We start from the raw sequence: 18,057 nt of genomic DNA, 5'->3' as shown, positions 1-18,057 counted from the left end.
CAAGATAGAGTCTATACAGAGGTTCCTTGGAATGACTGGTTATTATCGACGTTTCTGTCCTAATTTTTCTCAGGTTGCATCTCCTCTTACTGAGTTAACCAGTAGTAAGATGAAGTTTTGCTGGACGAAAGATTGTGAGATAGCTTTTAATCGGTTGAAGCGGTTGCTTTCTTCGTCACCCGTATTGAAAAGTCCTGACTTTAATCAACCCTTCTATTTACACATCGATGCCAGCGGTTATGCTGTGGGGGCGGTGTTACTTCAGAAATCCCCCTCTACTGATATTTTGCATCCTATATCTTATTTTTCTTCAAAGTTAAAACGTCACCAAAAGAATTACGCCACTGTAGAGAAAGAAGCTTTTGCCCTAGTAATATCTTTGGAACATTTTGACATTTATCTGGGAACCTCCCCCCATAAAATTATGGTATTTTCTGATTACGACCCTTTAATTTATATTAATTCTATGAAATCAAAGAACACCCGGATCCTCAGGTGGGCTCTGAGGATCCAACTTTATCTGATTAGTATTCAACACTTAAGTGGATCCCTTAACATAATTGCTGATACCCTTTCTCGCCCCTGAAAAAAAAATGTATACCTTAAAATGTAAAGTTAAGAAATGAGTACTCTTAGAGCCTAATTTATATGTATATTATATATTTTTGTTAATGATTTTCTTTTATATTGACAGTATGACTATGAAAGCCGTTTCGTTGATGGGATGAAGTTTTAAGTCCACGTGGATGACCCTGACAGTCATGTCCGAGACTCCTATTCTCGAATTATGATGGAAGCCACTCCAGATAGTTCTTCCGGCCATTGTTCGAAAAGCTCATCCTCTGGCAAATAACAATGCTGATAGTTATTTCTTCTCTATTCTTCCATCATACTACATGCCTTATTTACCAAGAGGATGCTTATTATAAAGGAGATATTACCAAGGACGCTTGCAAACTCCCTACTGCGACCTATTGTCGTACAGGGGGGGGGGTTATACCTTCGAAATTGGTCATCCTGTGTTATTTAACTATTTTTTTTTTTATATTTTATTTAAAAAGCACAATACATATTCATATGTATACTATGCATACGTTACATAAACTAAGACATGTTATCCATTAAATATGAAACAACAATTCCACATTCCCTATCCCAGCTCTTAACCTATACTTAAGAGACACACTTCAATTTAACATGATTGCCATCCCCAAAAATTCAATCATACATGTGACTACACAAAAGGCAACCCACACCCAAACATACAGGATGGTTTAATAAATTCAAAAATACAGTTTCTTACTCACAAAAGACTATATAATCCAAAGAAAATCACACGTAGTACATTATACATAAAAGGCTATATACAAAGTCATACCCATATAATCGGTTCCTTACCCCCTCATTTTAACAACGAATACAAGAACGTATAAGTGATTAATAAAAAGAACTATACTGGATATTATCAAAATTCCTCTACCACACATTCCAGAACTTAAATAACACGTTACCCTTAGGTGAATTACCACCATTTACAAACCCCTTTTTAACAAATTAATAAACCAGTGCATACAAAAAATATTTTCATGCACAGTTTTGACAAAAAAAAAAAACCTCAAGTAACCTAACAATCAAAATACATAAGAACACAGATATGTACATTATGTTACTACACGGACACACTTGTATAATTGGCAGAATATACATCCACAATATTCCATATCAATAATAAAAAACAACAACCATGAAAATCAGAACATCATTGTATAACATGTGTTTTACACATAAATTAGAGGATACACTTCTTTAAACAACCTATGTACATATTTAATATAAACCATATCAAATGGGTTCTCACAAGGACGGGGCAAACTTGTTAATGACTAAACAAAATTCTAATCTCCCTATCTGAAACACAATTAAACCTCCTTGACTAAGTCATATTCTTCACATTCTCTTGTGCCAAGGTATTACAATCCTTCTTTTATAAAGAAGTACCGTTATAAAGGAAATACTTGTATACTAATTATCTAAAGAAAAACTAATCAAGGGTAATATGGAAAGTACTTGCAGCTACACGTTAAAACTACTAAAAAAAAAACTTGACTACAGTTTTTACTTGCTTTATTTTATATTTTAAAACCCCTTCTCAACGTTAATAAAAACACATACTATAATTCACTGGTAAATCATTTTTTCACGTGTTCAGTACTACTTGGCCTAAAAAGCATAACAGCCACTTAAACCACCTCTCCTCGATAGTGAGTGCAATAATATACCCAACCAATATGTAATGCAAGGCATTCCAATTATGACAATGTATCCAAGGTACTGATCGCCAATATCAAATATCTCTACAGGAACATAGCCATTTCATAAATATATGCCCTCACTATCTCACCCTCACACCACCTTCCACACTGCTATCCTAACCTTACACCCCCCCCCTCACAAAAAAGACCCTACCCTTGCCCCCCCCCCCTGTTCCCTTAGAAGCTGTGCTACAGAAAAATTACGATAACCTATCGAAAAACTTGAATCCCATCTCCCCCCATATATTAACCTATTCCTACACCTTGTCCTATAAAACCTCGCTGCTAACGCTTTTATCCTCAACTGCCCTACAATCTGCCTCATACCCCAAGAAACATGCAAATAATCTGCCATGACATACATCAAAGCCCTACCCACCTCACTTGCTACCCCACTAACATCCATTGACAACGATCTAAGAAAAGACCAACTCCCCCCCCCCCCAACAGCCTAATAACCCCCGCCATCCAGACTCTCACCACTTCCAAAGATGAACAAAAATATACCACATGATATGCCGTCTCCTCCTCCCCACAGAATAAACATGTTGCCTCTCTAACAAACCCCATCTTATGCAACATATACTTAGATGCCACCACACCCATTAGAAAACGATACACCAACTCCCTAACCCTTGCTGGTATCCGAAGCGTCCTGAACTCCCTCCATATGACCCTCCAGTTATACATGGGGTATACTGTGACCCCCTGCAATGCACCCCTTCCCCACACCACACCCACCACTGCTTTTACCTTCAACCTTTTTACCTGCCCCACTGCCAACATGAATCTTATTACATCTTCACACTTTCTCAAATCCCTACCACTCCACCAGTTTCTAGCATCCCTCATCACCCTATCCACCCTAACACCCCTCTCCCCCCCCCACCCTTAAATATCTCTGCTTAATATATAAAACCATTACCCTAGACCCTAAGTCCAACAAACCTAGACCCCCCTTTTCACCTCCGTCATGACCACATCTTTGGACAACCAGGCCCTCCCAAACCCCCACACAAACCTCAACACCCTCCTCTGTATTTCCTGTATATCCTGCACCCTCAAAGGGAACACCTCCGCTACACCCCAGACCTTGCTATACACCACCGAATTAATTACCAACACCCTCTGCTGTAACGCCACTTCACTGGCCCTCAAACCTTTTAACTTGCCTATAACCCTACTCGTGACTGCTTCTGAGTTAATCCTCCTACATTCCTGCAATTGCTTCATATACCATATCCCACACACCTTAATTCTATCACAAACCGTCCATCCCATCTCCTCCCCCAATCTCCCCCCAACCCATGTTCCTACTTCTAATAACCTAGACTTTGCTAAATTAACTACCATTCCTGAAACATACCCAAAGCTCCTAATGACCTCTCCCACCCTACGTAAAGCCTCCCCACTCGTAACTAACACAGTTGTATCATCCACATAACCTACTATGATACTTCCCCCCCCCCACCTCTCCCAATTCCTCGTCCACAGCCTCAAAGAAAGGATGTTGCACGCATGCAAAAAGGAACTGTGACAGCGGGCAACCCTGCCTTAATCCCTGTTCATTCCCTGCTCAGACGCTGTGCTGAGCGGTCGTCAGCTGTCTCTCCTCAGTCCCGACACCTGGTGGAGGAGCTTTGAGACGACAACAACAATGGCGACGGGTTATCGAAGAAGAGTTAATACTGTGTGTATTGACCTTATAAAGGGCACGATCCCCAGCTCATCGATTAATGTGTTGGTGCCGATGATCATCTGCGATGTATATGGCATCCAGCGTGAATCCCTGTGTGGCGTTGCCTTAAATGGACTATCACGGATCTTCGTCAAGTTTTGCGATACCAAGACCTACGAGCAGATTGTCAACCAGTATCAGGATGTTAGCAAGCAAGTAACCCCAGCAGTCACAGTTAAGTTGCACGACGTTTCACATTACTATACATGGGTACGTGTGCGAAACGTGCCTTTTGAGGCTAACGAAGTTGACATACGTGACGCCTTCAAATACTATGGGACGATCCACCAGGTTACTATGTGTCGATGGTCTGATGGCCGCTTTGCTGGTTTACAGGAAGGGTCGTTTACGTTAAAAATGTCCCTGCGCCAACCAATACCTTCGTACATAAACCTAGAGGAGTTCCGTACCCAGGTGTACGTTACGTATCCTGGTCAGAGACGAACTTGTCGCCTTTGCGGAGCATTGGACCACATTGCTGCACAATGCGTCAAGCGCCAGCCGCCCTCAGGAAGTGGTCATCGTCCGGATGGTGAGGCTCCTCGACGGAATTTGGCAGATGAAGTAATCGAGGACTTACCGCGCCTGAAATCGTGGAGTGATGAGGTGGATCGGGCCATGCCCGTGGAGTCATCCTGCGTGACTCTACCTGGTACGGTCAACCACGATGTGGTAGAATATGGTGGACGTGAGAGCCCTCAAGCAAGAGAGGATGCTGACATGGACGCTAACATTGTATCGACATTGAGCGACCTTTTAGCTTCGCAGGAGTATGATTCCGTGCCGTGTGTGCCTGCGTTGGAGTGTTCAGATGAGGAGAGACCACAGTTAAAGGACGTCGATCAGTTAATTAACGTGAGTGAGGTAGAAGGTCCGAGAGTTCATACTGTTGAAGTAGAAGTTCACAAGGAGAACATTACAGGTCCTGATAAAGTTGAGGATGCTGTTTCTAGGAAGCGTGCGGCTACCCCGCCCGACTCCGACGATGTCTTGACCCCAGGACAGCGCTCGGGGAAGAAGACGTGGTCGGAAGTCACGGGTGGGGCGTCGCGTGTTTCCAGGACAGCGAGTAATATAACAAAGAATGTACAAGGTAACGGTGGCGCCTTTGGCGTTAGTCAACATAAAGGGAAAAGGGGTGTGGTGGTCCCTCGAGGAAAGCCACCATTAGCAAAGTTAGGTGTATAACCATAAATGTTAATGGTATGAAAAATAACAGAAGGCAAGTGCAGGTACATGAGTGGTTGCATCGCTTTGCAGTAGATGTATGTTTCGTGCAAGAACATAACCATAAAGTTGGAAGTTCGTTTGCGATAGATGGTTATGATGTTTATATGGCTCACTCGAGTCGTTTGAAAGGTGGTGTAGCTGTGTTAATAAAAGCGACCAGCCCGTTTGTGATGAAACATTGGGAGGAAGGGATGGGGGGGTCGCGTGGTACGCGTCATAGGTGAGTGGGGTACTCAACGGGTGGGTTTTGTAGGAGTATATGGGCCAGCTGAACATGATGTTAATATTAAAAATACTTTTGTTAACGACGTTCTTGTGTACTATTTGAGATCTCTGCCTGATATAACAGTAGTTGGTGGCGACTGGAACTGTGTGGTGCGCCGTAAAGACGTAGAACCGAGGGGGGCGGGTTATTGTTCGATTATTTTGGGTGATTTGTTGTCTGGGCTGGGGTTGGTGGATGTAAGTGGAAGCAGTGACTTAGGGATTGAGCACACCTTCGTGCGTAAGGACTATGCTGCGCGCTTAGACAGGGTATATGTGTCTCGGCGCGTAGTTGTAACCAAAGTGCGTGTGTTAGATGTGTATTTCTCCGACCATCGCGGTGTTCTCGTAGAGCTCGACTGGAGAGGTCTCCCGACTCGTTTTAAAGGATATTGGAAGTTAAATACTCGTTTACTTCAAAGTGATGAAGATAAGACACTCTTCACGCACTTATGGACGTCTATGGGAGTAGACTCCTTGGAAGGTAGTGATTTAGTGCGACAATGGGACGAGGTTATGAAGCCTCGTATTAAGGATTTTTATGTACATCGGGGTAAGGAGGCCTCTCGATTGGAGTATGGATTTTTGAGGTACCTGGAGGGTTCTTTACAGCACTGTTATGCGCAAGGGGAGGTATCTGGAATTTACCCTGTGGACGAGATTGACAATCTAAAAGATCACATCCAGAAGCTGAAAAATACGGTTTTTGATGGGGCGCGTATTTCGAGTGGAGCTGAGGAGGCTGTGTGGGGTGATAAGCCGTCCGCTTGTGTCTTACGTAGTCAGACACAAAGGAGGAAGGCGACCGAAATCGTGAGTTTAGTGGTTCAGGATGGCGTTGAAGGGTATAGTGAGGGTCAGGTTGTAACAACAACTGAAGGAATAAGCTATTACGTTGATAAATGGTTTAATATCAAAATGCTAAATAAAGAAGTAAGCGTGGATGCAATACGGGAATTGGGGCAGAATGTACGATGTGAGTTGAATGATAATGATCGCTTTCTCATGGGTGGGCCTATAACTGAAGCTGAGGTGTGGGTGGCTTTGCAGGGAATGTGCAAGGGTAAGGCGCCAGGTATTGATGGCATTCCATGTGAATTTTATATTCAACATTGGGAGGTCATACGGACTTTTCTGGTACGTTTACTCAATGCGATGAAGGAGGGGGGTCGTTTAGGTATGTCTCAGAGTACGGCGGTTTTGGTGTTAGTTAAAAAATGTGACGTACCCGTATCACTCAAGGATTACCGACCAATATCACTAATGTGTAGTGATTATAAATTATATGCAAAAATTTTAATGAATAGGATTAAGAAAGTGTTTGACAAGGTAATACATAAGGGTCAGTTCGGCGTGCCAGGTAGGACAATGTATGATGGTCATGGGCATATCAGGGAGTTTGTCGAGGAATGCGGAACGAGGGGCGGGGGTGGTGTTTTGGCTTTAGACTGGCAAGCTGCTTTTGATAGTGTAGAAAGGGATGTGCTGTGGAAGTTTATGAGATGGCAGGGGTTTGGTAATGAGATCATCATGTGGGCTCGCTCTTTGTATAATGGTGCTGGGTTTAGAGTACAAATTAATGGGAAGTTAGGAGACTTAGTCAAATTGAATAGAGGCATTCGACAGGGATGCCCTATGTCTCAAATGCTCTTTGCTTGCATGCAGGACCCTTTTTATTGGACAGTTTGTGGGCGGGGTGTAGATTTGTCGTGGGGTTCGAGTAGTGATCGACCTGCCATAGTAGGTTATGTAGATGATACAACTGTCCTAGTACGTACGAGGGAGCAGTTGAGCCGTGTAGGAAGATTTGTAGATATATTTGGTAGAGCAACAGGAATGCGAGTTAATAAAGAAAAATCAAAGATTATGAAGTTGGGAGATTGGGCGAGAGAGGAGGTAGGTGTAGAGACGTGGACGGTGGTTGACTGTGTTACTATATGTGGTATACAGTATATGAGAGAGGTTGATGAGACGAGGGCATGTAATTCGGGGAGGGTGGTAAATAATGTTTTGAGGCGTTTAAATAGTCTAAGGCCACGACATTTAACCCTACACCAGCGAGCGATAGTAATTAATGTTCTTCTTTATAGTAAAGTTTGGCACGTTGCTGCGCTGTATCCACTAATAAAGGGGGATATCAAACATCTTTTAAATAGAGTTTATAGATTTCTGTGGGGTTCAGGGTGCGACTGGCTCACAAGAGCGGTGGTAGAGACACCAATGTGTCAAGGAGGGTTAGGTCTTGTTCCTTTAAGAGACCGAGTCATTGCTTGTTACGTGAAACGTCGTTTTCTCCGACTGGGTGGCAGGCATGGTGGTTTAACAGAAATGTATCGTGACCTGCGCAGGTGGTGGAGACGGGCAGATGTAATCAAGTGCGATACGATGCTACGTGTGTTACTGTGCATGCGAGACGTGCGGAGTGTTAAATTGAGTACTTTGGAAAGAGTGGGTATGGTGAAAGTTGAGGTGAGAGTTCAAGGAATGTTCCCCATGTACGCGTGGTGTGATATATGGAAGCGAGTTCATCAGTTACATCTCCTTCCTAGAGTACGCGAAGTGGTTTTTAAATTTTTGCACGGGATTCTGCCGTCCAAGGTGGTGTTGTCTAATCGGCGTGTAGAGGAGGACCGGAGTTGTTCAGTGTGCGGGGAGGACGAATCAGCGTTTCACGTTGTGTATTTCTGTGAAAATTTAGGTATAGTACGTGCGTGGTTAAGCAGGGTTTTACGAATGGTAGGGGGGGGAGGTTTGTCTGTAATTAGGGCGTTGAGTTTTGATGTGGGTGGGGTCGACATCTGTGTACAACGTGCAGTGTCGTATGTCGTAGCCGATTATATATATGTGTCATGGGCTATGAGACATGTTGAAGGTCATAGCAGAATCCGGGTTTTAGCGGGAACAATTCTTAGAACTAAGTGTAGAAATCAGTTAGTATATGAGGGGAGATGGGAGAAAGATTTCCCGTCTGCATACAGAGCGTTAGAGTTAAAGGATTTGAGATAATTTGTGTTTGTTCAGTGGGTAATCTTACGGGCTGGTCAGCTGCGTTTAATTGTATGTATGTCTCTAATGTTGTATATATGTCTCCAATGTTGTATGTATGTCTCCAATGTGATGCCCATTTTATTCTTGTATACCAATCATTGGTATTTGTATAGACGTGTTTTCCTATTACATGTAATATATGATATTGCATGTAATTGGATGTTTTCGTCGTCGATCCATTAATACCTATGTCTACGTTGACGTGTATGAGTGTGCTTGTGTGTGTGTGTTATTGTGCGTGTTGGTTTTTTAACACGTTATTATGCAGTCTATATACTTACCCAAGTGTGCTTGCCATTTGTATATACACCAAGTTAGACATGTTCTTTAATAATGTATAATGTGTTGTGTCTGAGTATAAATCCATAGTCAATACTTTGTGTGTAGGTGTATTACCATTATATTGTACAGCAACGTTTTGTCGTGGATCTTGTTAATGTAATTTGACTATAGGAAATACTTTCTAATCCAATGTTAGAAATCAAACTGTTCTATATTTACATAATGTATTTATTGCACTTGCAGTTTGTTTTGTAAGCCGTGAGGCAGTTATATCCTTTACCATTACAAGTTTAGGAAACAGATGTATCATTGTGTTTTATGCTTCATATTCTTAAGTGTCATAAGATTCATACTTTTGGATATGCATTATAGATGTGTTAGGGAAGGGGGGGTTCTGTCTAGGGAAGGGGGGGTTTTAGTTTGCAGGGCTACGGTATGTAACATACTGTGCCCTTTTGAGTTTGTACTTTATGACGTTCAGTCATAGTAGAGAATATCTTGTTTTACTTTTGTTGTCGTTAGTACGGTATCAATTCTCTCCTTACTTTGGTTACTGTTGGTGTTTTCATTAGATAATTTTTGTTACATGATGTATAATTATATCTGTATGTGATATTATATGGCCATGGAAAGTTTATTACATTTGTTGGCAGATAAAGCCTGTTTGTTATTTTTTATGTGCTGTGATGTACTTTTAAATAAAATAAAAAAAAAAAAAATGCATTGGCGATGAGGGACAGTTTGTGTTAGCACAAAGTTAAATGTCTGTGTGCTTTGTTAATGAAATTTATAATTCTGTGTAAGACCTGATAATGTGTTCTTTTATCTATTTAATGTATTGTATTGTTTTAAATAAAATATAAAAAAATCCCTGTTCCATCATCACCGCTTCCCCCAGCTTACCATTAACTTGCACCCTCATTACAGCCCCCTCATACAGCGTGCGCACCCACCTCACTACCCCCCCTCCAAAACCCAATTTCTCCAAACATCCCCACAAAAAGTCCCTCTTCACACAGTCATATGCCTGAGCCCAATCCAAGCCAAGGACGCCCCCTCCCTGACAGTTCTCTATAAAATCCCTTATCGCACTATGCCCATTCTTCATAGTCCTTCCCGGAATCCCATACTGTCCCTCATGTACTCTACTCCCAATTACCTTCTTTAACCTGTTCCCCAATACCCTCGCAAAAATTTTGTAATCCGTACACATTAACGACAACGGACGATAATCTCCCAAACCCTTCTCCTCTCCTCCCTTCTTTGGCACCAAGACAACGACCCCAGTTCTCTGTGTTTGCGCCATTCTGCCCCATTTCAACATATAATTCAGAACCTCCACTAGGCACTCCCTCAGAACCTCCCAATGCGCTTTGTAAAAATCATTAGGTAACCCATCTATTCCCGGTGCCTTCCCCTGACTCAACCCATTCACCACTTCCCCCACCTCCTCCCCCGTAATGCCTCCCTCCAACTCCCTATCCCTCTTCCCCATACCCTGCGGTACCCTAATCCCACTAAATGTTTCTATCCCACCTACCCCTCCCCTTCTCTTCCATTTCTCCGTAAACCAATCATCAGCATACCTACTAATAGAATCTGTGTCAGTGAGACCCTGTCCCCTCACATAACCCTCCCCACCCTCCACAACAATATGCGCCACGGTAGTCCTCAACTGACTGTCCTTGAATTTTCTGAGAACATACCCGGTTGGCTTATCACCCTTTAGTACGTCCTCCAATCCTGCCCTGACCCTGAGTGCATCAAAACGTTCATTATGCATCTCTACTAAACGACTCCTAAGTCCCCCCATAACTCCTTCCCCTCCCTCCCTACTCCCCCCCGCATAACAATCATTCAACTGACCCTCTAAATAATTCTGCAATCCAAACCTCCAACGTGCCCTTTCCCTGCCCCTCTTCCTAAAAAATTCTACAATTTTCACCTTTGCCTGCAACTCCCACCAATCTAACAAATCCACCTCCTCATCCCTAGCCTCCCAAAAGCCCTTCCACCATGACTGAAAAGACCGACCTTGATCCTCCTCCTGTAAAAGCCTCACATTTAATTTCCAATAGCCCTGATATATTCTCGGAATACCATCCACCCTAAGATCAGCCAACACTGCTCTGTGGTCTGAAAAACCCACGTCTACTGTTCTAACTCTCTCCACTCCTATCCCCAGCCTCACATAAATCCTATCCAACCTTGCCTCATAACTCCCCTGTACATAGGTATACTCAACCTGATACCCCCCCCTGCCAACCACATCTACCACCCCGACATCACCCAATGCATCCCTTAAAACACCCAACACACACCCCGCCCCCTAGGAACTACGTCTACATGCCTAATCACACAATTCCAATCACCTCCAATTATCGCTATGGCAGGTAAACCCCTGAGATGATATAACAAAACGTCACGAACAAAATCTGATTTTATCCTTACGTTACCAATCGCAGGCATATAAACTCCCACAAAACATACCCTACTCTCCCCCCACCACCCATCCACCCGAACAACCCTCCCCCCACCCCCCTCCTCCCACCCCATGACTCGCAAGGGACTGGTCTCCTTTACTAAAACAGCCACTCCGCCCTTTAAAAGCGTTGCCATGCTCACAAACAACTTATATCCTCTCAATCTCAACTCACTACCTGACTTATAGTTATGCTCCTGTAGGAAACCAACATCAACATCGTACCTTTTAAGGAACCACTCCAACCACACCCTTTTAACCTCAGTTTTTAAGCCATTAGCATTTATCGTTACACACCTGAATGGTCAAGGAGAGGCGGCTTACCCCTATGCCGCTGTGGCTTGCTCACACTTCCCTTCAAGCTGCTTACACTTTCCTTATTACTCTTTTTAATAGAACTTCCTACCCCCCCTTGTCTCTCCTCCGATTTTCCCTGTACTCCCCCCCCTGTAGGGGAATTGCGGACCACCTCCGCCCAAACCTTCTTACCTGGTCTTTGCCCAGGTGTTAAAACATCATCTAATTCAGTCAGCCCCGCTGGTCTCTTCCTAGAGCTGCCTCCCAAAGCCACCTCTTCCTCAGGTACATCCTCCCTGTGTACCTCTGCCACTACAAGTGTATCCTTTCCAGTGTTCCCTACTACTTCCGACTTCTCACTCAGGCCTTGCAATTGCTGCTTTTCACTGATCCGTTCATCCATGTCCCCTCCTACCAAGGCCTCCTCCAAGAATTCCTGGAGCACTGACTCCAAGGACACCTCCTGTGTCGTCTCCACCACTTCCTCCACCACCTCAGATGTTGGAGAAGGAACTTCCTCCTCCACCGGGAGTGTGACACACGTCCCCATCTGTTCACCCTCCTTCTCCACCTCCTCACTCCATAGAGTAGTCCCATTCTTCGCCGCCGCCACCACACTCGCCTGCTGGATGTCCTCCACCGGGACTGACACCCCCGGGGCAACTCTACGTGCACATTGTGCCGCTATATGGTCAAAAGAGCCACAAAGACGACACGTTCTCCTTTGCCCCACATACGACACATATACCTGGTTTCTGGTGCCTGGCAACATTACATACGAAGGTATAGGCGTCTTTAAAGTCATCTTGATATTGTATGACCCTTCCGGGAGGCCCACATATGGTCCATCCCGCCAAACCCCACCTCTGGCTTCATGAATGACACCATACTTGCGAAAAACTTCCTGTATACCAAACTGCGTTGCCTCGAAGGGTACATTCCTCACTCGTACCCACGTGTAGAATGTAGATACGTCATGCAAGCACACATCCATCGTCGAGTTGAGACACATTCGCCGTTCCTGATACTCCTCCACCACACTGCTGTAGTAGCTATTCCTCAGGAACTTTACAAATACTCGTTTCATCCCATTAAGGGCCACACCATACAGTTCCTCATTAGGGATACCATATAAATCCCTAATAATTGCAGGTAGAACGACGTTCATAGTAGCAGGGCTCAGAGAACCCCTCAACAGCTCAATGCAAACTGTATTTATCCTCCTGCCGGTGTACTCCGCCATGTCTGAACAGTGAAAACTGCGCAGAAACCAGTTGTAGTGGGAGCTACTGCACAGTGCGTCCGCACGGCCCAACAGCGATGCGAACAATGTCCACATGGATGACCTTGACAGTCATGTCCGAGACTCCTATTCTCGAATTATGATGGAAGCCACTCCAGATAGTTCTTCCGGCCATTGTTCGAAAAGCTCATCCTCTGGCAAATAACAATGCTGATAGTTATTTCTTCTCTATTCTTCCATCATACAACATGCCTTATTTACCAAGAGGATGCTTATTATAAAGGAGATATTACCAAGGACGCTTGCAAACTCCCTACTGCTACCTATTGTCGTACAGGGGGGGGGGCGATATACCGTCGAAATTGGTCATCCTGTGTTATTTAACTATTGTAAGAGAATATGTTCATCACTTAATATTATAGCGCTAAAGTCCCCATTTATAGCTAAAATAGAGACTTTCGGCATTATATTATTATCTGTTAATATAAAAAATACCATGGTATTATCACTATTATCACTATCACTATTTTATTATTATCACTATTATTTTACTATTATTGTTAGGTAGGATTTCTTGTGTATATAGAGTAGAGTTTATGTCTCGGAACCATCCGGTGAATTGTTCAATTGTTTATGTCCGGCTGACTGACGTTGGGTCAGGTGATCCAACCTGACGATGCGTCAACAGACTGACAAGTAGTCAGTCTGCTCCCAGCTCTAGCCCTGACAACTGATCGTATATTGGCTCTTACGGTGTACAGTTTGAATGGTTTTGAGAATTGGACTCTAGAGCTGACTCACTTTGTTCCTCATTGCTCTGAAAGATTCTTTTGATATTTATATTCTTGGTCAGTTCAGTAATCCATAGAGATACTTTATGGCCAGATTCAAAGGTCTTGTTAAATCTTGTACCTTTTGTATTTTGAGTCTACAGTCTTGTTAAGACAAAGACGTAAATGTTAATGAAGACTTAATTACAGGAAGAATAATTAAACTTCCTTATTAATGTGACATTTCCATGATTTTGAACTAAATGTATATGATAAATTTATTGTACAAAGAGAAGATAAAGTATTGTATTTAAATACTTTAATAAATTTGAATATTATTCTATGGAGTTTCCCAGTTGAAATTATTTCCCCTAGACTCTAAAACTTTAAATAACTCGGATCCAAAAATCTTGTTGCATAAGAAATAAATGGTAACAGGCCACATTCTGAAGTTCTTTAAAAAAAATTCTTATTCGCAACACTCTTGAGCCACGAGGCCGGGATAGATGGAAGGGCCTATGAGAGGGAAGGGGAGACGGGTTCGGTAGGAATATTGGTTCGGGGCCAAGACATTAATGAAGATTTTGCAGCAGAAATGCAACATTTAACATTAGTACATAAAGCAAATTTTGGAAAACCAGAACTGAAATCTTTATAATTGCTAAATGTATTAACAGACTACAAACTTTACGAGAATATTGTTCGTGAATATTGTTCGTGAATATTGTTTGAGAATATTGTCGACAATTCCAGCTACTGTAACGTCACCAGGAAGATCTTTTAGCAAACTCAAACATACCAAAAACTTTTTAAGGACTGTTATGAGTCAAACCCGAATGGTTGGTTAAGCAAGACTGAGTATTGAATCAAGCATTGCAAGAAAAATTTATTTTGACATCGTTATTAGAAATTTTGCCTACAGAAAACCCCAAAAAATCATTTCACCAAATACTCTAAGAAAATATTAAACTTTAAAGAATTTATTTTACTTTGAAAGAACTAATTAAAGGTTCAAAACTTAAGATACTTGAATAGTTATAGATAAAAAATATAATTCAAAATCCCTAATGTTTATGTTATCCGGTAATTCTGCTGTGAAGGAAACACAGCATTTATGAAAATTTATCAATGGTTTTCTTTGACTTCAAATTCTCAATTTTGAGAGAAGCCTCAGCCTGCCCCCAGGGGCTCTCAGCCTGACCTCAGGGGCCCTTAGCCTGACCTCAGGGGCCCTTAGCCTGACCTCAGGGGCCCTTAGCCTGACCTCAGGGGCCCTCAGCCTGCCCCCAGGGGCCCTCAGCCTGCCCCAAGGGGCCCTCAGATTGCCCCCAGGGGCCCAGTAACATTCTTGTTTCAACTTGCAAAATTTCTCTTGGAAACCCAGGATCACTGTTCCCCTTCCAACCTTAACCCCTCAGACACGTGGCCGGGATAGTTAGTGGTCACCTGTTATCAGGGATGATACTAGTTAACTGCAACCTCGCTGACACTGACAACCTCGCTCACACTGACAACCTCGCTGACACTGACAACCTCGCTCACACTGACAACCTCGCTGACACTGACAACCTCGCTCACACTGACAACCTCGCTCACACTGACAACCTCGCTCACACTGACAACCTTGATGACACTCACAACCTCGCTGACACTAACAACCTCGCTCACACTGACAACCTCCCTGACGCTGACACTGACAACCTAGCTGACACTGAAAACCACGCTGACGCAAGACAACCTCGCTGACACTGACAACCTCGCTCACACTGACACCTCCCTGACACTGACAACCTAGCTGACACTGAAAACCACGTTGACGCAAGACAACCTCGCTGACACTGACAACCTCGCTGACACAGGAAAACCTCGTGGATACTGACAACCTCGCTGACACTGACAACATTGCTGACACTGACAACCTAGCTGACAAGGACAACCTAGCTGAAACAAGAAAACCTAGCTGACACTGACAACCTCGCAGACACTAACAACCTCGCTGACACTGATAACCTCGCTGACAATGACAACCTCGCTGACATTGACAACCTCGCTGACACTGACAACCTTGCTGACACTGACAACCTAGCTAACACAAACAACCTCGCTGACACAAGACAACCTCGCTGACACTGACAACCTCGCTGACACTGACAATCTAGCTGACACTGACAACCTTGCTGACACAAGACAACCTCGCCGACACTGACAACCTCGCCGACACTGACAACCTCGCTGACTCTGACAACCTCACTGACACTGACAACCTCGCTGACACAAGACAAGCTCCCTGGCACAAGACAACCTCGCTGACACAAGACAACCTCGCTGACACAAGACAAACTCGCTGACACAAACAACCTCACTGACAATGACAACCTCACTGACAATGACAACTTCGCTTACACTGACAACCTCGCTGACAAAGACAACCTAGCTGACACAAGACAACCTCGCTGACACTGAACCTCGCTGGCACTGACAACTTCCCTGACACAGGCAACCTCGCTGACACAAGACAACCTTGCTGACACAAGACAACGTAGCTGACACAGACAACCTCCCCGACACTGACAACCTCGCTGACACAAGAGAGCCTCGCTGACAAACTAGCTGATACAGACAACCTCACTGACACTGACAACCCCTTTCACACTGACCACTTCGCTGACACAAGCAAACTCGCTGACACAAGACAACCTCGCTGACACTGACAACCTCGCTGACACTGACAACCTTGCTGACACTGACAACCTCGCTGACACTGACAACCACGCTGACACTGAAAACCTAGCTGACACAGACAACCTCGCTGACATTGGCAACCTCGCTGGCACAGACAACCTCGCTGACTCTGACAACCTCGCTGACACCGGCAATCTAGCCGACACTCACAACCTCGCTGACACAGACAACCTCGCTGACACTGACAACCTCGCTGACATAGACAACTTCGCTGACACAGACAACCTCGAAGACACTGACAACGTCGCTGACACTGACAACGTCGCTGACACTGACAACCTCGCTGACACAGACAACCTCGCTAGCAGAGACAACTTCGGTGACACAGACAACCTCGCTGACACAACCTCGCTGACACAGACAACCTCGCTGACACTGACAACTTCGCTGACACAGACAACCTCGAAGACACTGACAACGTCGCTGACACTAACAACGTCGCTGACACTGACAACCTCGCTGACACTGACAACCTCGCTGACACTGACAACGTCGCTGGCACAGACAATCTCGCTGACACTGACAACCTCGCTCAGACAGACAACCTGGCTGACATTGACAACCTCGCTGACACTGACAACCTGACTGACACTGACAACCTGGCTGACACTGACAACCTGACGGACACTGACAACCAAGCTGACTCTGACAATCTGGCTGACACTGACAACCTGGCTGACAATGACAACCTGGTTGACACTGACAAGTTGGCTGACACATACAACCTGACTGACACTGACAACCTCGCTGACACTGACAACCTGGCTGGCACTGACAACCTCGCTGTCACTACTGACAACCTGGCTGACACTGATAACCTTGCTGAAACAGGCAACCTGCTGACACTGACAAACTCGCTGACTGACAACCTATCTGACACAGACAACCTCGCTCACACAACACAACCTCACTGACACTGACAACCTCGCTGACACTGACAACCTCGCTGACACTGACAACCTCGCTGACACACACAACTTCACTGAAACTGAAAACCTCGCTGACACTAACAACCTCACTGACACTGACGACCTCGCTGTCACTACTGACAACCTCGCTGACACTGACAACCTCGCTGACACTGACAACCTCGCTGACACTGACAACCTCGCTGACACTGACAACCTCGCTGACACTGACAACCTCAATGACACAGATAACCTCGCTGACACAAGACAATCTCGCTGACATTGACAACCTCGCTGACACTGACAACCTCGCTGACACTGACAACCTCGCTGACACTGACAACCTCGCTGACACTGAAAACCTCGCTGACACAAGACAACCTCGCTGACACAGACAACCTCGCTGACACAGACAACCTCGCTGACACAAGACAACCTCGCTGACATAAGACAAACTCGCTGACACAGACAACCTCGCTCATACTGACACCCTCCCTGACACAAGACAACCACGCTGACACAAGACAAACTCGCTGAAACAGACAACCTCGCTGACACAGACAACCTCGCTGACACAGACAACCTCGCTGACAGAGACAACCTCGCTGACACAGACAACCTCGTTGACACAAGACAACCTCGTTGACACAAGACAACCTCGCTGACACAAGACAACCTTGCTGACATTGAAAATCTCGCTGACACTGACAACCTCGCTGACACTGAAAACCTCGCTAACAC

The sequence above is a fragment of the Cherax quadricarinatus genome, chromosome 6 (assembly GCF_038502225.1).
Source record: "Cherax quadricarinatus isolate ZL_2023a chromosome 6, ASM3850222v1, whole genome shotgun sequence".
Taxonomy (NCBI): domain Eukaryota; kingdom Metazoa; phylum Arthropoda; class Malacostraca; order Decapoda; family Parastacidae; genus Cherax; species Cherax quadricarinatus.
The sequence above is the reverse complement of the archived record's forward strand: the minus strand, read 5'-3'. Positions refer to the sequence as shown.